The sequence below is a fragment of the Talpa occidentalis genome, unplaced genomic scaffold (assembly GCF_014898055.3).
Source record: "Talpa occidentalis isolate TD23 unplaced genomic scaffold, MPIMG_talOcc4v2.1 talOcc4.4, whole genome shotgun sequence".
NCBI lineage: Eukaryota > Metazoa > Chordata > Mammalia > Eulipotyphla > Talpidae > Talpa > Talpa occidentalis.
The window spans coordinates 98,667,126-98,690,066 of record NW_023604295.1 but is presented as its reverse complement, the minus strand read 5'-3'; the positions used below and the strand labels follow the sequence as shown (position 1 = coordinate 98,690,066).

Here is a 22,941-nt window from a genome sequence, read left to right as displayed (position 1 = left end):
CATCCCCCATGTGTCTGTCCTGTACCCCAGCTCTTGTATTTATAAATAATATTTTTTAAATAAATAAAAATAAAAATAAATCATAGCGATAGAGAACAGATTAGATGGTTGCCATAGATTAGAAAGGGTGAAAGGGAGAAAATTAACTAGGGCTATGAAAACATAGCATGATCTTCTCTTGTGATTTAACTGATACATCTAGATTGTGGTAGTGATCACACAAATCTACGTGTTACTAAACTGAAGAGAACTAAAAACATACAAGTAAATGCATGTAAAACTAGTGAATATGAATAAGGCAGGAGTGTGGCAAAGCCAACTTCCTGATTGTTACATTTTTTTCTATGGTTATGCGAGATGCTACCACTGGAGAAACACAAGGGCAACCAGGATTCCTCTGTATTATTTCTTACAACTTCATGTGAACCTACAAGTATCTCAAAATAAGAAAAAAAAATTAATGATGCTTAAAACTGAACACCATTCCTCTGCAAGGCTGATTACTATACACAGACTTATGTTTAGAGTATGCTATTGCTTTTATTTTTTTTTCCAAAGGGAAGGAGGGACACACAGGTACATATATGTATATGTATGTATTTGCTTGTGTAAGTACTGAGGAAAAATGTACTTTTAACAACTGACTGCCTCAGGGAATAAAATCTGAGTGGTTGGGGAACATTTAACCTCTCTGTAGGTTCAATGTTCAAGGTTTTCTCTAGTTTGATTCAAACAGTATCAAGTACTAACTAGATAGCCGGGCACTGTGCTAGATATATTAGTGGTGGCTACAGGGTAAAAATAAATGTTTTCCTATCCTCAGATAAGAGTAAATATAGGAATTTCAAAGAAATGGGTTGAAACCCAAGACAAAGGTATAGCATAGAGTTCTTTGTTAAATCTAGGGAGCTTCAGGGAAGAATGAATGAAGCTGAATTGGGGGAGGGGGGGGTTTCCTCAGTGTGGAATGGATGCTAGTCTAAAGTTCTATGTTAATTAACACATGATGTGATGTTATCCCATTTTACAGGCAAGGAAATAGAGGCACAGAGAGAACAGATAAGTTTCCCAAGATCACACACCTAGTAACAATGGATTCACTCTAGGTCTAAGACAGTAATAAAAAGGCTGAACCTTGGGTTTCAGTGCATGCTCTCAGTCCTCTCCCCTCTTATCCCTCATTCCTCTCCCCTTAATTTTTTATCTATCCTTCACTTTTTCAGTTCTCTCTAGATTTTCTCCTGCTCATCTTCTCCATTGCCTTTGTCTCTTTCTGTCTCCACATCTACCTTCCACAAGTTGATCTGCAACAGGACAACATTAAAACTAGCCAAAACTATAGAAAAAGATTAGAAACAAGGCCTCCCTGGTGGCGCAAGGGGTTAAGACGCAGCACTATGAAGCTATCCCAGGCACTGCAGCATGAGTTCAATCCCCAGCCAGCCAGAGACGAGACCCACATGGCATAGCAGGCCTCTCCTGTCTGGCCCACTGCTCCCCTCAGCAGCATATTTCAGTCAATCTGCCAGTTCTGTTCCTCACTGTCTCTGGTGAATCCTCTCACCCCCTGCACCTCTGGCCTGTACCCTAGTTCTTGTATGTATAAAAATAAATTTTTAATGTATAAATAAATGTTAAATGTTTTAACATATAAATAATTTTTTTTAAGATTTATGCATACAAGAGTTGGGGTATAGGCCAGAGATGAGGGGGGTGAGAGGATTCACCAGAGACAGAGTGGGAAACAGAACAGACAGACTGACTGAAATACACTGTGAGGGGAGCAGTGGGCAAGACAGGAGAGGTTTGCTCTGCCATGTGGGTTGCTCCCTGGCCGGCTAGGGATTGAACTCGTGCTGCAGAGGCTGCAGATTGCTTCATAGTGAGGTGCTTAACCCCTTGTGCTACCAGGGAGGCCCTAAATAAATCAATCTTGAAATAAATAAAAAGATTAGAAACAATTTCAACATCACTCATAGACAAATGAGTAAAACTGCTATATTTACACAACAGAATACTAAACAACTGTGAAAAAGAATTAAAGGTTTACATCTACAAATAAAGTCAAATATATTGCTAAATGATAAGACAGAGAACAATAAAGTATGCGACATTACCATCCATGAAGGTGAGAGTCTCTATATAGTCATAAATGCAAAGGTTGTCTAAGAAGGCCTCCCTGGTGGCACAAAGGGTTAAGACACAACCTATGAAGCTATCTGCAGCCACTGCAGCACGAGTTCCAATCCCCAGCCAGGGAGATACCCACATGGCGCAGCAGACCTCTCCTGTCCCACCCACTGCTCCCCTCAGCAGTGTATTTCAGTCAGTCTGCCTGTTCTGTTCCCCACTCTGTCTCTGGTGAATCCTCTCACCCTCCCACAACTCTGGCCTGTACCCCAGTTCTTGTATGCATAAATAAATAAATCTTTAAAAAAAAGGGTTATCGGGCCTCCCCGGTGGCGCAGTGGTTGAGCGCTGGGTTGTGAAGCTGCCCGCAGCCTCTGCGGCGCCGGTTCGATCCCCGGCTGCTCCCCTGCCACCAGAGGAGGGTCCCACATGGCGCGCAGACCTCTCCTGCCGCCCGCTGCTCCCCTCAGCAGTGTACTTCTGTCCTTCTGCCTGCTCTGCTCCCCGCTCTGGCTCTGGTGAATTCTCTCACCCTCCTGCGCTTCTGACTGTACCCAGTGCGTGTATAAACCAAAACAAAACAAATAAATAAATAAGACATGCCTCTAGAAAAATTAAAAAAAAAAAAAATAAAAAAAGGGTTATCTAAGAAGCAAGACACACAACAAAAACCTAGAATGATATGAATAACGGCGAGAAAGCAATGAGACATTTCACTGTATCCTTTACAAATTTTGTATTATAGGCATGTACCAACTATTAAAAATAAATACATATTTTGGGCCTCCCTGGTGGCGCAGGGGTCAAAGTCTCAGCACCACCAAGCTATCACCAGCCACGGTGGCACGAGTTCGATGCTAACCCACATGGTGCAGCAAACCTCTCCTGTCTTGCCTGTTGCTCCCCTCAGCAGTATATTTCAGTGGATCTGCCTGTTCTGCTCCCCATTTTGTCTTTGGTGGGTCCTCTCGTCCCCGGCCCCTCTGGCCTGTTCCCCAGTTCTCATATGCATAAAATAAAAATAAATTTTTAAAAAATAATACATATTTAAGGAAGAGTTACAAAGCAGAAAGGAGTACTCTCTTTAGACACTGTTCTTTACTCATGATTAACAATGGGTCTGCCATGAGTCACCAAGCAGTAACAGGTACTCTCAAATGCTTATTCACCACACCTGAGGGAGCAGATAACGTACTACCACTAGTAAAGTAACAATCCATGACTAATACAAGAGAAACTCTATTTTAAATAATCTTCTGAACAAGATTTAAAACCACAGAGAGCCTATTTCCTTATTTTCAGCATTATTTACAAGTCTAGTTATCAAACTATATTGATGGAAAAGACACTGCCATATAGACTATGAACTATTCTTTGCAGACAACTGTGAGTCTACTGAACCAAAATATATAACCAGGTAAAAAGTCAATGCAGGACCTCCCCTGGTGGCACAGGTGGTTGAGCGCAGCACTGAGAAGCTGTCCGCAGCCTCTGCAGCGCCGGTTTGATCGTGGCCGGCCGGCTGGCAAGGATTCCACATAGTGAGGCAGATCTCTCCTGTCTCACCCACTGCTCCCCTCAGCAGTGTATTTCATCAGTCTGCCTGTTCTGTTCCCTGCTCTGTCTCTGGTGAGTCCTCTCACCCTCCCACACATTTGGTATGTACCCCAGTCCTTGTATGAATAAATCTTAAAAAAAAAAACCTACATTTAAAAAAAAAAAGTCATGGGCCTCCCCGGTGGCGCAGCGGTTAAGCGCTGGGTTGCGAGGCTGCCCGCTGCCTCTGCGGCGCCGGTTCGATTCCCGGCTGCTCCCCGGCCACCGGAGGAGGGTCCCACATGGCGTGCAGACCTCTCCTGCCGCCCGCTGCTCCCCTCAGCAGTGTACCTCAGTCCTTCTGCCTGTTCTTCTCCCCGCTCTGGCTCTGGTGAATTCTCTCACCCTTCCGCGCTTCTGACTGTACCCAGTGCATGTACAAACAAAACAAACGAACAAACAAATAAATAAATAAAAACATGCCTCTATAAAAAAAAAAAAAAAAGAAATAAAAAAAAAGTCAATGCAGGAAGATGAATGAAGATTCTAATTTTTAGTAAGCTGGATGTTACTGAATTTTATTGAAAGCAATTCAAATACTGATCCTGGGGGGACTTAAAAGTATATTCATTATTTACAAATAAAGTGTTGAGCCTGAATGTACAAGGAATAAAAAGTAAAAGGCATATACTATCTAGAAGGGAACTCAGCATGTTAACACACAGAAAAAAAGCTGTTATATATCTGAGCATTGTCAAGATTGGAACTCATATTTAGTGATTCAGTTTGACCAAAGTATAAAATTATGGAGCCCAGGATCTTGTGGTTTTCCATTACCCATTGCCTTCACCTTGCATACTGCCATTCAGCCATTTCCACTAGTTTGAGAAATTTTTTTTTTCTTAAAACTTGAAATGCTCCCAACTCTCTAAATTCCAATGCCACTATCTGGCAGTCAAGTGGCAATAAGGAAATAGTATCATCAAGTTCTAACTTCAGCACATGCATTAACTGCTTAACCTTCAAGTCCATTTTCTATTGATATTTTGTAAAATGGGATGGTTATAAGATCTTTAAAGTCCATTTCAGGGCCACCCTCGTGGCACAAGGGGTTAAGCACAGCACTGTGAAGCTATCCGCAGCCTCTGCAGCACGAGTTCAATCCCAGGCTAGCCAGGGAGAAACCCCATGGCGCAGCAGACCTTTCCTGGCTTGCCCGCTGCTCCCCTCAGCAGTGTATTTCAGCTGATCCTCCTGTTCTATTCCCCACTCTGTCTCTGGTGAATCCTCTCACTTCCTACACCTCTGGCCTGAACCCGGTTCTTGTATGCATAAGTAAATCAATCTTAAAAAAGAGAGAGTAGAACAGGAGAATGCTACTGTTTTTCATAACCATTCAAACAATATACACAAGTTTAACTGATTTACAAAAACAACAACAAAAAACTAGGAATCAAGAAACCTGAGTTTCAAAATCAGCTTTTTTAGCAAAAAGCTTAAAATCACTTAAAACTCTTTTAAGTCACTTCACCTATCTAGTCTTCAGTTCCAGCCTGGGTAAAGAGAGCATGCAAGGCTGGCATATACCCTGGGTGGTGATCAAGCAGGTGAAACTCCAAGTTCAGCTCAGAGATGTTTACATACTGCAGCTAGCCTCCATTTATATAAGGCTTCTCTGTCACTTCCGATAAAAGGGACTATGAAATTTTCTTATAAAACCAAACTGTAATTACCATATAACTAAATGATTGGACTTACCGGTATTTATCCCAGAGAAGCAAAAAACTGTGTTCACATGGACACACAAAAACAAATGTTCACACTTGCTTTATTTGTAACAGTTCAAAACTAGAAACTATCCAGATATTTCAAGGAGTGATTAAACAAACTGTGGTCCGTCCATATGATGGATTTCTACTTAGCAATAAAAAGGAACAAACTACAGATACATGCAACACTTGGATCAATCTCCAGGGAATCATGCCCAGTGAAAAACGTCAAAAGGTTATATGATGATATATGATTTCATTTATATAACAATTTCCAAATGACAAAACAGAGTGCAGATTGTGCTTGCCATGAGCTAGACACTACAGTGGGGAGTTGAAGGTAGAAGGGGTATGTGTCGTTATAAACATACAATACAGGGGGCCTTATGTGGTTGGAACTTTTCAGTATATTGACCTTAGTAGTATAAATAAAAACCTAGAGAGGTGATAAAAGTGAATCCATATACAAACAAACACAAGTAAAACAGAAAATCTGAATAATGTTAGTGAACTGTATACATGTCAATACCCTGGTTGTGGTACTATAGTTTTACAAAATGTTAGCACTAGGGAAAACAGGATCTTGCTATATCATTTCTTACAGCTATACATGAATTTACAATTATCTCAATTAAAATTTCAATTAATAAAAGCCTAAAAATCTAAATCCACTGAACTAGAGTCTCCCTAAAGCTGGAGCTTGGATATTTCACAGTCCTCTGCACTTTTCAAACTGTCACTGATAAAGAACTAATGTGAAGTTTTCTCCAAAGTACAGCAATCCAATACTACTTTAAATATAATAAAAAGAGGGCCTCCCTGCTGGGGCAAGGGAGCACGATGAAGTCTCAGCACTAAGAAGCTATCTGCAACCACTACAGCAGGAGTTTGATCCCCAGCCAGGGTGCTAACCCGCATGGTACAGCAGACCTCTCCTGCCTCGCCTGCTGCTACCCTCAGCAGTGTATATCAGTCAATCCACCTGTTCTGCTCCCCACTCTGTCTCTGGTGAATCCTCTCACTGTCCTGCACCTCTGGCCTACAACCCAGCTCTTGTGTGCATAAATAAATAAATAAATCTTTAAATATAATAAGAATTAATAGAAAGACCAAACACATTTCCTCATTTTCTTGTTAACTCTCAATTTCTTTAGGCTATTACAGTGGACATGGCAATCAGCACAGGATTCTTTTGAGTAGTGACGCATCAGGACAACTAAGGCCACTCAAGTTTGTTTTTTGTTTTTTTTTTCTTTTCGGTAGGACCCTCACTGGTGGCCAGGGATTGAACTGGCGCTGCAGAGGCTGCAGGCAGCCTCGCAACTCAGTGCTTGATCAACTGCTGCACCACTAGGGGAGGCCCAGGCCACTCAAGTTCTTTTTTTTTTTTTAATAGATTTTTTTTTTTAAATAGAGGCATGTTTTATTTATTTATTTGTTTGTCTGTTTATACATGCACTGGGTACAGTCAGAAGCGCGGGAGGGTGAGAGAATTCACCAGAGCCAGAGTGGGGAGCAGAGCAGGCAGAAGGACCGAAGCGGGCGGCAGGGGAGGTCTGTGCACCATGTGGGACCCTCCTCCGGTGGCCGGGGAGCAGCCGGGGATCGAACCAGCGCCACAGAGGCCGCGGGCTGCTTCACAACCCAGCGCTCAACCACTGCGCCACCGGGGAGGCCCCCACTCAAGTTCTTAACACACTAGTTCTAACTCTTGAAAATTCAACACAGATATATAATCTAATTTGAGATACTTGCCATGATCACAAAAATTATCTTAAAATATTTATGTGGAGGGAAAAAAAAATCTGAAAAAAACCATCACAGCCAAAACCAATCTCTTTATAAAATACACACAAGAGTTAAATGTCTAAGCCTCATAAAACTGAGAAATCATTCCTTTAAATAGACACAAATGCAAAATAACTGAAGTTAAAGTAAGGAGCTTTGTAAAACTAGGTTGAAATGGGCAGTAGCAGAAGAGTATTCTAAATATGAAATGTCTCTTCCAATATTCCAAATCTTCATTTGACTTTCTTTTTACTTAATTTAAGTTCCAATGTAGTTATCACAGACAGGATTCTTTAGTACAAATAAATGTAATAAAGGGTGTTGTAAAAAGCATGAAGAGTGAACCAGAATTCCCAAATTTTACTTAATTTTATCTCATAGTTTTCTAATTTCTTTTAAAATTTTTGCTAATGACTCTAAAAAACCATTGAATTACTTGCCTTGAGGTTCACATCTTTTTCCTTTTTTTTAAAGATTTATTTAAATATTTTATTTAGGGCCTCCCCGGTGGCGCAGCGGTTGAGTGCTGGGTTGCGAAGCTGCACGCAGCCTCTGCAGCGCCGGTTCGATCCCCGGCTGCTCCCCGGCCACCAGAGGAGGGTCCCACATGGCGCGCAGACCTCTCCTGCCGCCCGCTGCTCCCCTCAGCAGTGTACTTCAGTCCTTCTGCCTGCTCTGCTCCTCGCTCTGGCTCTGGTGAATTCTCTTACACTCCCACGCTTCTGACTATACCCAGTGCTTGTATGTATAAATCAATAAATCAATCAATCAATCAATCAATAAATCTTTAAAAAAAATTTTATTTAAAGATTTAATTTAAATTAAATTAAAGCTTTATTTATTTAAACATTTATTTATTTAAATGTTTTATAGATTTATGTAATAAATCTTGCACACAAGAACTGGGGCACAGGCCAGAGGTGTGGGAGGGTGAGAGGATTCACTAGAGACAGAGTAGGGAACAGGGCAGATCAACTGAAATACACTGCTGAGGGGAGCAGCAGGCGAGCCATAGAGGTCTGCTGCGCCATGTGGGTATCTCCCTGGTGGGGACTCAAACTCGTGCTACAGCGGCTGCGGATTGCCTCATAGGTTGTGTCTTAACCCCTTGCGCCACCAGGAAGGCCCTCTTTTTCCTCTTTATGCCATTGCTTTCAGTGATACAAATATGGAACAAAATGTTAACAACCAGATGACATACAGAAGGAAAACCTAGGCCATGAGTAATCTCCTGATTAACAGCCCTAATACTTAGCAAACAGATTTATTAATGAAATTGAAAAAGGAAACAAAATTATTCAGCAACTAATAGGAAGGACTGATACATACTACCACATGGATGACCTTAAAAACACTAGGCTAAGTAAATAAGCCATACTATATGATTTCATTATATGGAAAGTGCAGAATAGACTAATCTACACAGATGCAAAGTAGATTAGTCACTGCTAAAGGCCAGGAACAGAGAAGAGACTGGACAATGATACCTATAAGGGTTCTTTTTTTTTTTTTTAATGCATACAAGAACTTGGGTGTAAGTCAGAGTAGGGCAGGGGTGAGACAGTGGGGAGAACAGGTAGATCTAGTGAAATACACTGCTAAGAGGAGCAGCGGGCCAGAAAGGAGCGGTCTACTGCACTATGTGGGTAGCTCCCTGGCCGGCTGGGCCAGGGCTGGAAGCTGGGTATCAAACTCTTGCTGCAGTGGCTGGTGATAGTTTTTTGATACCACTATCTTTAACCCCTGCGCCACCAAGGAGGCCTCCTATAAGGGTTCACTTAAGGTGATGGAACTGTTGTAAGATTGATTATGGTACTAAAACCACAGAATTGTACATTTTAAATGAATGTACTAGTGATGGCAAATGAATTATTTATCAATAAAGTAGTTACCCAAAAATGGGGATAAAAAGGCAAACAGCAGCAGACTACAGTTTACACTGAAATGCTTACCAAATAAAAAAATAAAAATAAATAAAATGAAAACAGATAAAATGTTCAAATGGAAAAAGTACAGAAGTTTTCCACACATTCTTAATGGCTAAGATGCAGAAGCAAAACTGAATCAAGTGCACTGAGTACTGAACAGACAGAAGGGAAAAATTACTGTACTTGGAATATCTTTATCCAGGTCATCTAAAGAACCACCCATGTCGTATGTGTAGATTAGGATTATATCATTCATGGTAGAATTTGTATCAGTTTTCCTTTTCCTACATAATTCTAACCTCTGCTACCTGCATAATTTAAAAAAAGGAATATGATAATTAAATACTGCGACTCAATTAATTCTAAGTCTTAATGTGTTACCCCTAAGAAATCACAACTGTAAGGTTATTCAAAAAAGTAAAAGCAAGTAAATTATCATAAATATCCAACAAAAGAAAATTATACTGTAATACAGTGATGGAATACTATACACATGGAATACCCATGTGATGGAATACTATACTGACATTAAAAAATATAACAGAGCGCCTCCCTGGTGGTGCGAGGGGTTACGTCTCAGCACTGTGAAGCTATCCACAGCCACTGCAGCACAAGTTGGATCCCTGGCCAGGGTGGTGACCCACAAGGGTCAGCAGACCTCTCCTGTCATGCCCACTTCCCTCAGCAGTGTATTTCAGTCAATCCGCCTTTTCTGCTCCCCCACTCTGTCTCTGGTGAGTCCTCTCACCCCCTGCACCTCTGGCCTGCACCCCAGTTCTTGTATGCATAAATAAATAAACCTTTAAAAAAAAAAAGAACTTGCAGAATTTTATATATTTTACATCATTCTTTGTTTTTTTTGTTTGTTTTTAAAGATTTATTTATTCATTTATACAAGAACGGGGGGTACAAGCCAGATGTGCTGAAGGGTGAGAGGATTCACCAGAGACAGAGCTGGGAACAGAACAGGCAGACTGATGAAATACACTGCTAAGGGGAGCAGCGGGCGAGACAGGAGAGGTCTGCCTCGCCATGTGGGACCCTCGCCGGTTGGTCGGGATCGAACCCGCCCTGCAGAGGCTGCAGACAGCTTCACAGCATGGCGCTCAACCGCCTGCGCCACCAGGCGAGGCCCCATTCTTCATTTTTGTACAGTGTATGTTTTCTCTTCTCAGGTATAGTCCCCTTGAAATTCCCACCACCAATTCACCTGTGCACCATCACCATAGTCCCTTGTGCTCTTCCCTCCCATTTTGATCCTACTCCCTCCTACTCCCCTGCAGAATGTCTGATTAATAGTTGCCTGTTGATTTTGATTTTTAATTTAAATTTATTATAATTACTTTTTTTTCCTTCCTGATCCTTTGTTTGGTTCCTCTAATTCCTCCTATAAACTTTTGGAATTTTAAAATCAAAAGTTAATTGTTAAGTGCCTCCCTGGTGGCACAAGGGGTTAAGACGCAACCTATGAAGATATCCAGAACCACTGCAGCAGAAGTTCGATCCATGGCCAGCTAGGGAGCTACCCACATGGAGCAACAGACCTTTCCTGTCTTGCCCACTGCTCCCCTTATCAGTGTATTTCAGTCAATCCACCTTTTCTGTTCCCCACTCTGTCTCTGGTGAATCCTCTCAACCCCATACCTCTGGTCTGTACCCCAGTTCTTGTATGCATAAATAAATCTTTTAAAAAAATAAAATAAAATGTAAAGAAATTTAAAATGTATGTGATTATGCATTAATTGCAGTACACTTATAAGGCTACATTTTTAAGTTTTAATGATAAACTGAACATTATAGTGCCCACTTTAATTTTGTAATATCTTACAGGTTATCTTTCTAATCCTCAAAATAGCTGAATTTCTCTACTTTTGAATTATACATATTTATTATATTCACCTTTTGTGATGAATATGGCACATAAAATTCAAAAGCACAAAAGGATATACAATAAAGTTGCCCTACCACCCATGTCCCTCAGCAACCCAGGTTCCACACTCTAGAGGCAACCAACATACACCACCAGCTGGTAATCTTTTCTAAAATATTACATTTAGGAGCCTCCCTGGTGGCACAAGGGGTTAAGTCTCACCACTATGAAGCTACTGGCATCCATTGCAGCATGAGTTCCATACCCTGCCAGGGAGCTAATCCACATGGCACAGAAGACCTCTCCTGTCTTGCCCACTGCTCCCCTCAGCTGCGTATTTCAGTCACTCTGCCTGGTCTGTTCCCTACTCTGTCTCTGGTGAATCCTCTCACCTTCCTGGCACCTCTGGCCTACACGCCAGTTCTTATATACATAAATAAATAATTTTTTAAAAAATAGAATAGTCAATCCCTTACTGATGAACATTAAAGAATTTTGCTAGTCTAAACTTAAGGCAATAGGGACTCCCCAGTGGCGCAGCAGTTGAGCGCTGGGCTGCGAAGCTGCCCGCAGCCTCTGCAGCACTGGTTCAATCCCCAGCTGCCGGCGAGGGTCCCACAGGGCACAGAGACCTCTCCTGCAGCGCCCGCTGCTCCCCTCAGCAGTGTATTTCGTCAGTCTGCCTGCTCTGTTCCTCGCTCTGGCTCTGGTGAATTCTCTCACCCTCCCGCACTTCTGACTGTACCCAGTGCTTGTATGTATGTATGTATGTATGTATAAATTAATTAAATAAATAAATAAATAAAATAAACTTAAGGCAATAAATAACCTTGTCTGTTTAGCATTTTACACATGTGTGACTGTTAACAGTAGGATAATTCCTACAAAAAGAATAAAGGATCAGAGAATATGTGTATTCATAATTTTAACAGACTGGCAAATTATCTTCCTTATTTGTACCAATATATAGTAACAACCTATAAAAAAATCTTCTCCCAATCCTATTCAAAATATTAAGAAATACTATATTTGCCAAGCTGCTAAGTTACTTCCCTGTCACTTTAAATAATCTAGCTTTCTCTTAAAAGTAATTTCACTCTGTAAATACCCCCCAAATGCTACTTTTGTTTTTTTAAAGATTTATTTATTTATGCAAACAAGAACTGGGGTACAGGCCAGAGGTGCGGGGGCTGAGAGGATTCACCAGAGACAGGACAGAGTGGGGAACAGAACAGGCAGATCAACTGAAATGCACTGCTGAGAGGAACAGCGGGCAAGTCAAGAGAGGTCTGCTGAGCCATGTGGGTCACCTCCCTGGCTGCGGATCGAACTCGTGTTGCAGTGGCTGCAGATAGCTTCATAGTGCTGAGACAACCCCTTGCACCACCAGGGAGGCCCCCGCAAATGCTACTATTTAATATTACATTTTAAAACAAGCATTATTGATACTGTCAATAATATATGAAAACTTCAAAAAAAGGACTAGGGTCCTTAAAAATATTTTCCTTTAGGGTACACACATATTTGTGGTAACACCTGATGGGGTACCCCAAATATTACCTCAATTAAAAATAAATTAAGAAACTTTACTGAAAGCAGATCCCAACTTTAGCACACAACTAGATGTATTCCTGTGTAAGACATAACTAATTTTTCAAATAGTTTATTTTCAAAATGGATACGTAGTCATGGTCTCCACACCTACCTGTAATTTTTTTTTTTAATTTATTTATTGGACCTCCCTGGTGGCGTAAGGGGTTAAGACGCAACCTATGAAGCTATCCGCAGCCACTGAAGCACGAATTCAATTCCTGGCCAAGGAGATACCCACCCACAGGGCGCAGCAGACCTCTCCTCTCTCGCCCGCTGCTCCCCTCAGAGATGCGTGGGGTGAGAGGATTCACCAGAGACAGAGTGGGGAAGAGAACACGCAGAATGGCCGAAGTACACTGCTTACGGGAGCAGCGGGCAAGTCAGGAGAGGTCTGCTGCACCATGTGGGTAGCTCCCTGGCCAGCCGGGGGATCACACTCCTGCTGCAGAGGCTGCGGATTGCTTCATAGTGTGGTGCTTAACCCCTTGCCCCACCAGGGAGGCCCCCCTACTTGTAATTTTTTAACTACACTATACTTATCTATAGAAACCATTGCTTATAAATGAATTCATAACAATGATTAGCATAAAATTATAATAGAAATGATGGGATTTTTTCATTCTAAGTGTTTTCTTGTTTTGTAACATTATACAGAGCTTGAGGAAATAAAGCTAAGGAAGATAAAATGACTAAAAGAACACTAAGATCTCTCAAGAGAAATAATTCAGACTACTGAGAGGGAAAAGAGACCTTGCCCCAAATCCACTCAGTTTACCTGTGGGAAGAGGCAGATTCAAGAGCTCAAGTCATTTTTTCATTAAGATTATAACATTGTATAAGTCAGGTTCATACTTTATCCCCTCAGCAACTATATATAATTACACCATCCATCACCAAATAAATATCTAGGCACCATCCACCACCAACCAATTACCAACCCTACTACCTCCCAAGCCCCTCCCAGTTTTCTCCTTCTGGTATCCACAATTCTGTTGTCACAGTCTATGAGTCTGTTTTTGGTTTTGTTTTGTTTGTTCATTGCTTTGTTTCTTTATATTTCATGAGTTAAATCTTACGGTATTTGTCTTTGGCCTTCCAATTTATTTCACTTAGCATAATTCCCACAATGTCTATCCATGTTGTCACAAATGGCAAGATTCCTTTAATGGCTTAGTAGGATAAGGACACTAAGTAGACACATAAGCACCCATTGAATTACTGTCATCTGTCATCTGGCAATTGGGATGTTTCCTAACACTGTTTATTGTGAATACTGCTGTAATGAACATAGGGATGCATATCTTTTCAAATTAATATTTTCATATTCTGCCTGTACGAACACTACTCTTAAGCAGTAAAGAAAATGATTCCAAATCCCTCACACACAGTCAGAAGCTCTGTCAAAAAAAAAAAAAAAAAAAAAGCTTATAATGATACCACAAGAAACTTGCCTAAACAAGTTACATGGCGCTCAGAAGTTGGACAGGAAATCTCCTATAGGTCCTGTGTGTCTTCTTCCATGGGTCTAAGTACTATTAATGGTAGATATAAGTTAATACTTTATTCCTTTCCATGTGAGTATTTTTTAAAAGGCTAAGTAAGGCCTCCCGGGTGGTCCAGGGGTTAAGTTTCAGCACTATCACCTCTACAGTCTGAGTTCACTCCCCAGCCAGGGAGCAACCCACATGGCACAGCAGACCTCGCCTGTCTCAGCAGTGTAGTTTAGTAAATCCACCTGTTCTGCTCCCCACTCTGTCTCTGGTGAATCCCCTCACCTCCTGCACCCTTTGCCTACACCCAGTCCTTGTAAGCATAAATAAATAATAAATTTTTAAAAATTGAGAGCGGGAACCTCAGAATCTCCACAGCTTTAAACAACAAAAGAACATAAAAGGAAGCAGGTAACAATATACTAAATACATAGAAATAAAGAATCCTGCCTGGGACTCAGGAGAAAATAGTGAATTCTTCTGAATTAAAGGTAAAATAATCGTTGTGTTGTAGAGCAACCCCGATACAAAAACGGGGTGCCTGACTGTGGGTCCTCACCCGCGCGCTTAAAAGGACTTATCAATGCTCTACTGCAGGTACACGCAAAAGGTTAATAAAAGGTTTATTTACAAGGGAAGGGGAAGTGAGGAAATGCACAGCTCAGGGAGAAAAGTGGGAGACAAAGTTTTAAATGAGTCCTACCCGATCCGCCGATCGGGAATCCCAAAATGGCACTCTGAGAGCTGGCCACCAGCCAGGAGCCATGAGCCCCCCAAGGCCCACGTGTTTGGTTTTTATATCCAACCTGGCTGCCCAACTCCACCCCTCAGGTCCCAGCCACCTTCCCTTTGGTGGTGATGGGATTTGTCTTTCCCAATGTCTTGATGGCTTTAGTCTGGAGTGGGGGTGGGGTCCACAAAGCCTGTATGGGATTAACTCAGGACATCATTTCCCCCTAACAATTGTAGGTTGGGGGAAAAAAACATAAACACACACACACAAACACAGTAGACATTCATTGGAGACAGAATGTCCACAGCCATCAAAAGAACAAAAAATATTTTCAATTCATTACAATCCTGTCCAAAACCAACAACTGCAATGGGCAGCTGGTCTGCCCAAAACCTACTACGCTTATGAGTATTTCCTTAGACTCACAGTGAAAAAACACAAGACAACTCCAGCTGGTTCTCTCCAGGACAGATACCCAAAAATACCTATAGAGTGACTCCTAATTAGGGAAAATGACATCTCTATAGCTGAAATATGAAAAACCTAACTTTTGAAATTACAGATGTTTTCATAGCTTATTATAATTTGTTTAGGTAACATAAGGGTAGCAATTTGTAATGATTTATAAAGCTAAAGGAAAGCAATGGTTTAATAGTATCTAAATATATATAATTACTATGTAACTATATGCAAGAAACTTGTGCAGGCAGCAGTTAGAACCTGACTACCAACTGAGCATCTCTATTTCAAATAGCAGATCTTCAATATAATTCCCATAAAAAACTGTCAATAGGGCTTCCCTGGTGGCGCAGAGGTTGAGCACTGGGTTGCGAAGCTCCCCGCGGGCCTCTGCGGGCCTCTGCGGTGCCGGTTCGAACCCCGGCTGCTCCCCGGCCACCAGAGGAGGGTCCCACCTGGCGCACAGACCTCTCCTGCCGCCCGCTGCTGCTCCCCTCAGCAGTGTACTTCTGTCCTTCTGCCAGCTCTGCTCCCGCTCTGGCTCTGGTGAATTCTCTCACCCTCCCGCGCTTCTGACTGTACCCAGTACATGTATAAACAAACAAACAAATAAATTAAATAAATAAATAAAAATACATGCCTCTTAAAAAAAAAAAAAACTGTCAATAGGTTAAATTATAAAAAATTTAAAGAAAACTTCAAATTACATTAAACATGTAATTTATAACAATCTGAAATACTGCTTATTTAAATCATAAAAGCTCAGTTATTTAAGATAGTAAAGTGTAAATATTTCAAAGTGGAGTTTGACCTCTTGTTGACAATCACCTCAGATTTCTGCCAGTGGCTTAGCAGGTAAGGAATTCATGGAATTCAGGTCTTTCAAGGTCTAGTAAGCCTTGTGGTTAAACCACCCAGTCAACACCAAATTATATGGTGATTATCTAACTGCTCTGTACCCTCCCATCTTTTCCCTAGTCACAACTGCCAGGACCGCTAAATGTTAAGAGACAGAGATGAAACTAGTAAATGTTATAAATTATTTATTAGAAATACATTAGAAAACTATGGTAAGTAATGTGGTTAAACTGCAGTTTAAATAAATCTTCTGAATTACCCAAGGATTTCTTTTAATCCACATAATCCTCCTCCTGAAGGCATGGATAATCAGGATCTCATTTCCCTTAAAGGCAAATAAGCTTTGCCTGGTGGTCTCCAAGTGGCCACAGCACCAGGGGATAGACAATGCCATGCAACAAACCTCAGATTTGTACTAAGGGGAATTCTGAGTTGCAGGTTTGACTCTAGCAATACCACAATTACAGAGGACTGTCCAGATCAAAATTCTTTATTTCAGTAGTAAATACTTCCAGTTAAGGAAGGACAACAGATAACAGTTATCTGCTTGTATTCAGGGAAATAAATAGATTTCATTCTTGGTGAAAAGGTGCAAAGAATGATAGAACTTGGAATCAAAACCCAGTAGAATGATTTATAAATTTTCTGAGGAAATAGAATTTCCAGATATTTAAATACTTTTAACTGGAAACAAGTTGCGAGGATAACAGAAAGTTACATTTGCAGTACATTTTAAGTAGGTACAGTACATTATCTCCTCAGTCCCCAGGAAAACTGAATACTAAGACAACTGTTAAATGCTAGAATAAAATAGGCTAGCAGGAAGTGATAATGCTAAACCAAGAGAAAAGCTGCGCTCACAATATAATCCATGGCAAAATTAATCTCTAGTTTACCTTGTGAGAGCAGTAAATGCGAATTCTGGGTTTACCAAAGGGTGTTGAGGGAATATGAGGCCATTTATTATTTTATTACAAACAAAGCGTCCACATTTCTTTGTTAGATGGCCATTTTATTACCTGACGTTATGGAATTTGCCCCCCATGACAGGTTCCGGAACTTATTTTTTTTTTTAAAGTTTTTATCAACATCCATCCATCTACAAGGTTAACTGTTTTATTGCATGTAAATCCATTATGTTGAAGACCAAAGTTCTCTCACTTATATTTATAATCCAATACTTAGGTAGATCAATTGTCCACTAATTCAGAACTATTATATTACATCCAAAAAAAATTCTCTCTTTACAGGCTCCCTCATGGCTAAGGGTTAAGTCGTAGCAATATGAAGCTATCCACAGCCAATGCAGCATTAGTTCGATCCCTAGCTAGCAAGGTGACCCACAAGGCGCAGACCTATCCTGACTGCCCGCTGCTTCCTTCAGCAGTGTATTTCAGTCTGCCTGTTCTGTTTCCCATTCTGTCACCACCACCCCACACGTCTGGCCTGTACCCCAGTTCTTGTATGCATAAATAAAATAAATCTTTAAAAAAAAAAAAAAAAGAAATTCTCTCTTTAAAAAAACAAGTAATAAATCCAGAGGTTAAGGAATGGGGGGAGTAAAGTGGGGGTTAAAACAAAGGAGTAAGGATTCAGGTGTTAGTATTGTCCTTTATACTCGGGTGGTAGCTGTAAGAACATATATATGTGTTAAAACTCATTAGATCATATACGAAAAAAGTGAGTTTTATTGTATATAAAATTATAGAAGTTTAATGTCACTCTTTATTTTGAAATGTCTTATTAAAATCTCTAGGTCTACTGACTTAGAAAAAGAAAGGTCTAACTTAGATAGGCAATTGCAGTATCAAAAGGATTGATAGCTAACATACTATACACACCCAACCATATATCTAATCCCTTTCATTTTCTCTCTGTCAACTAGAAGCTGTGACTCAGAATTTTTAACCTGGAGATAACATAAAGGCTACCATGAAATATATGGAGAGCAACTTAAAAAGGGAGGGCAAGAGTAGGGTGTCACTCTAATGGGTAAAGTTGAGCCAACTGTCTGGAAAAACCAGAAACACAGTCCTTTATAATCAAAAGTATATAAATCTGGGGCCTCCCTGATGGTTAAAGTCTCAGCACTATCAAGCTATCACCAGCCACTGCAGCATGAGTTCAATGCTGGGCCATGATGCTAATAATCCACATGGCACAGCAGACCTCTCCTGTCTTGCTGTTCCCCTCAGCAGTGTATTTCAGTAGATCTGCCTGTTCTGCTCCCTACTCTGTTTCTGGTGATACCTCTCTCAAACACAATCCCTTAACACACACACCTTTGGCCTACCCAAAAGGCTAATGGACACTCTCTAGAAAAATAACCTATACAAATCAGGGACAGGAGAGACAGCAGAGGGAAAAAATCTAAAATTTGAGGGGGGTCGGTAAGAGGTAAAAGAAGGGACAAGAGAAGTTGTCCTACACAAGCCTAAAACCTATTACATTCTCCCTTACCTTTTTTTCCTTCTCTTCTACTAAATGTTCAGTTAGAATTATTCTTCTACTCTAATATTTCCTCCTCCAACATATTTTTTTCTATATTTTTACTTTAACAATGAAATCACACTTCTGATTTGTCCAAATGCTTCTTTGTTCATATACCCGTTACAGAGTCTTCAGACTTACAGGCTCCCATCTCAGGCAGGCAAAAAAATAATAAATTATTTGTCTTTTTCTTCAGAAGAACAGAGCTCTCAAATGACCACATTCTTAAAATATTACAGCAATTTATCCCTGAGACAAAAGATGGATAAGTCCAAATCAAATGGTTGAGAGGATACATATATAAATACACAGATGCACAGAAATACTAGGGGAGATTCTCAGATTTTTAAAATGTATAACTGAAATAAAAACACCTGCTCTCTACAGAATTTGGTATGCAAAACTGCCTCCAACTACCACATCCTATAATCAGTTTCCTCTGATCAAGACCAAAATTCAATGCCTCAAGAAAAAAGAAGCTAGGAAGCTTGTTTGGTGCCTTATTTGTAAATATTAATGACTCACTAACCAATGAACAAAATTCTTACTTGTTTTCCTCATCCACAGCGTAATGTCTAAATCTTAGCCTCTAGCAACTTCATGAAGACTGAAGGATAGGCTGTCTAATAGAACAATCAAAACCTCTAATTACTTCCTTATTTGTACAAACCTGGTACCAAAAAAGGGTAAAATGTGTTCAGTACATGTTACACTTAGAGTCCTAAGATTTTGTAACTAATTTCATTCAACATTAATTAAAAGATCCAGATGCGCTATGGTTACCGGAAATACCCAGGTAAAGACAGACAAGATCCCTACCATCAGAGAGTACTGAAAAGGAAAAAAACCATATACAAATGTACAAGAAAATAAGCAAGATAATAAACTGATAATGCAAGTAGAAGAGTGTGGAGTGATTCCTTGATGTAATGAGTTGTTGGAACAGAAAAGTAAAAATCACTCTGCCTGGCCTCCCTGTTGGGCAAGGGGTTAAGTCACAGCACTATGAAGCTGTCTGCAGCCACTGAAGCACAGTTCGATCCTGGCCTGGGAGCTACCCACATGGCGCAGCACATCTCTCCTGTCTTGCCCGCTGCTCTCAACAGTGTATTTCAGTCGATTCTCCTGTTCTGCTCCCCACTCTGTCTCCAGTGAATCCTCTCACAACTCCCACCTCTGGCTTACACCTCTGCTCTTGCATGCGTAAATAAATAAATCTTTAAAAAAAAAATTACTCTGACTACTCACTGAAAATGGTTCTGACAAAGACCAGAAGCAAGGAGACCTGTTACAAAGCTACTGCTACCCAAGAATAACTAAAAACAAAGTCAAATATATATTTGGGATATCTTTTTGGAGGTTAAATTGACAAGGTTTCCTGAAGCACTGGTTGTATGGGGGGAATCAATGAGGCAAAGGGATGAATTAAGAATGACAATAGATGTCTCACTTAACCAGGATGAGGAAGGGGAGAAGAGTGCTCTTAAGAAATGGTGACTGCTGGGGAAGGTACAGGTTGAGGAATGGAAACTATGAGCTCCATTTTGAACATGTTAAGTTTAAGATGCCTATAGAAAAATGAAGTGAAGCTATTATGTAGCAGGCAGAAAGCAGAAATTTGAAGTTCAGGACTGAAAATACAGATCTGAGTCAACAGCACATTGATAGTATTTAAACCACAGGACAAGATGAGATCACCCAGAGTACAGGTAGGAAAAAAAGAAAAGCCAGGCTAAGAAACCCTGAGGCATCAAGATACTTTAAATTCAAGAAAAGGAAAAGTCAACAAAAGCGACAATGAAAGAGAATCAAGGAAAAACATAAAAGAGTAGTGTCCTGGAAATTTCCTTTGCATAACTTGACTCCCTAACATTGACCACCTTCCCAGCTCAGCTGCCACTCATGTACTCATACTCTATAAATGAAAGAAAGACTGGGTGACCGCTCCAGAGCCCCAGCTATTTTTGAGCTAAGTTATTGGAGGGGGAAAAAAGATGTGACTTCAGACCCCTAGCCTTTTACAGTGGTTAGTAGTGTTTCTCTGGCTCACCAGTCTAAAGGTAAATAACAGGGAAGATCATAATTTAGGAAAATCATGATTACATTAGAACCTAATTTAGTTTACAAGGTTCATTTTTTATTTTTTTTCTACCTATTTTGTTCACATTCCCAAAGCAAGTTGGATCAAAAGCCTTTACAGGTGAGTGTCTAAGAAAAGCAGGAAATACAGACAAAAGGTGAAAACTGGCAGTAAGTCAAAACCCAATTCAATTTTCCCCTTTGCTAAACAAACGAACAAACAACCCAAAACCTGAAAGATCCTCATCAGAGTTTGAATCAGGGAGTGTAAAACAATGTTTTGTTATAGTGAATACAATTCCAGTATTAAGGTTCAAAGAGTTTTACTTTGCTCCAACTGCCTTCTGAAAATAGGTAAAATCTTTATCCTGATGACACTCTCCTACTGACATTATCATGACTTAAGCAGTTCTGCTTTTACCATAAAATCGAACAGTACAAAAATTCCCAAATGATTAATGAACTGCTGAGAATTCTGACTCGTCGGAGACGATTTTATTAGGAATCACATTTCCAAACATCCATTCAGTACTTCAAAATAAGCATTCACCCAATGTAATTATGATGACTTCACCAGACACTAACACTGCCCACAATGATGTTTACAAAAGCACTTGTCACTCCCTTCGGATGTAGCAATGCAGGGGGGAGAAGTCTATTTCCATATTCTTCGTGTTTATACTCTGTAACAAGCGACGGCGTTTAAGTGTCACTTCGATGTAAACAGCAAAGCACTTCCACTGTATGTGTCCCACCATCTTCCATCCTAAACTAATCCTAAATCCGCTCGCGTTTCTTCCTGCAGCAATTCCCCCTCGGTACCTGAGACAGGTATTCTAAGTCAAGAAAGAGACTACAGGAATGTAGAAAGAAGCGACAGGATTCTATTTTGGCCACTGTAAGATAACAGGTTCCAATATTAAGCAACTCCAGTGGAAGTTATTGCAACACCAAAGCAGCTCAGAAATAAATGTGCCCCCAAACGTACAACCGCAGCCAGGAATTAGCTAATGAGAAGATGCTGCACCATAAAAGCCTCCCATTCACCGAGCCCGGGATGCTTGCTCCTGCACGTCCACCTGTCCAATCCTCATCACAACCCCGCGAAGTACTTATTATTCCATTAACAAATCTGGACCGTGTGACCCAGGGCCCCAGGGCTGGTCAGTGGCGGCGCTGGGATTTGAAAACACCATCCTACCCCGACAGCCCAGGATCCCCGCCCCTAAAATACACTTCTGCGCCAAAAGGAACCTGAGGGCTGGAAAGCTCCCGGGGGGTCCGCGCAGCCTAAGCGGGCGCAGCCCTCGCCTCTCCAGGAGCGCCCCTCAGGGGCGGGAGCGAAAGGGCGCCCGGCCGGGCGTCCGCCGCGGAGAGGCCGGGGAGCGCCGCTCACCTCCGCAGGCTCCCGGAGGGCCGCAGAGGAGCCGGACGCCCCCGCCGCCGACGGCCCGGCGCCCCCGCGCCAGCAGGAAGCGCGGCGCGGGCACCGGCGTCGCGGGCGCGGCGGGCTGCGGCGGGCAGGAGCGCGCCGCCGGCCCGCGCGGGGCACCTCAGGCGGCCGCCGCGCCCGCGCCGCCCCTCGCCGCGCCGCATCCGGGTCCCGCGGCTCAGCACTCACCTGCCCGTCGCCCCGCGGCCGCCGGCTCCCGGCTCCGGTGCGCGGTCAGCAGCCCAGGCCTCCGCGTCGCTCCCGCCGCGGCGCCCCCATCCCGCCCCTCTCAGGGACCTCCCGCCTGCTCCGCGCGGCGCTACACCAGCCCGCCGCCCACGGCCATGGCCCGCTCCGCCGCCGCCGCACCGCCGAGCGACAGAGCACGCGCGCGCCGCCGCCGAGCTCGCGCCCGCCCGAGTGCGCGCGCGCGCCGCCCCGGCCGGCCTCCCGGCACCCCGGCCCCGCCCCGCGCGCCGCTGGGCCTCTCCGGCCACCGCGCCGGCGGCTGCGGTCAGACCGGCTCGCGCGGCTCGGGCGGGGCGCGCCCTGGCGCGGCCGCGGGGCTGTTCCGGCTGCCGGCTGGGTCGCGGCGAGGCTGGGCAGCCCTGCTGCTCTCCTCGCGGCGCTCGGAGGCTCGCGGAATCGGGAATCCCCAGCCTGCTGTCTTCGGGGGCGGCTCACCAGCTACCCCGGCCTCCCTGGCCTCCTTGGGAGACGCCGCCGGGCTCCGAGGCTGCCGTGCTGGCCTTTTCTCCCCGGCGCCTCTCGCCTGTTCCTTTCCGC

The 22,941-nt window shown here is 42.5% G+C and overlaps 1 protein-coding gene across 1 annotated transcript in view; it reads right to left on the bottom strand.

Moving 5' to 3' along the window:
* The window catches only part of PIK3CB (phosphatidylinositol-4,5-bisphosphate 3-kinase catalytic subunit beta), a 152,057-nt gene extending 129,661 nt beyond the window's left edge, over window positions 1-22,396 (bottom strand). The window contains exon 1 of the mRNA XM_037525893.2: window positions 22,345-22,396. The gene's annotated coding sequence lies outside the window, so the exon portion shown is untranslated. The remainder of the gene's footprint in view (window positions 1-22,344) is intronic.
* Between the last annotated feature and the right edge of the window lie 545 nt (window positions 22,397-22,941).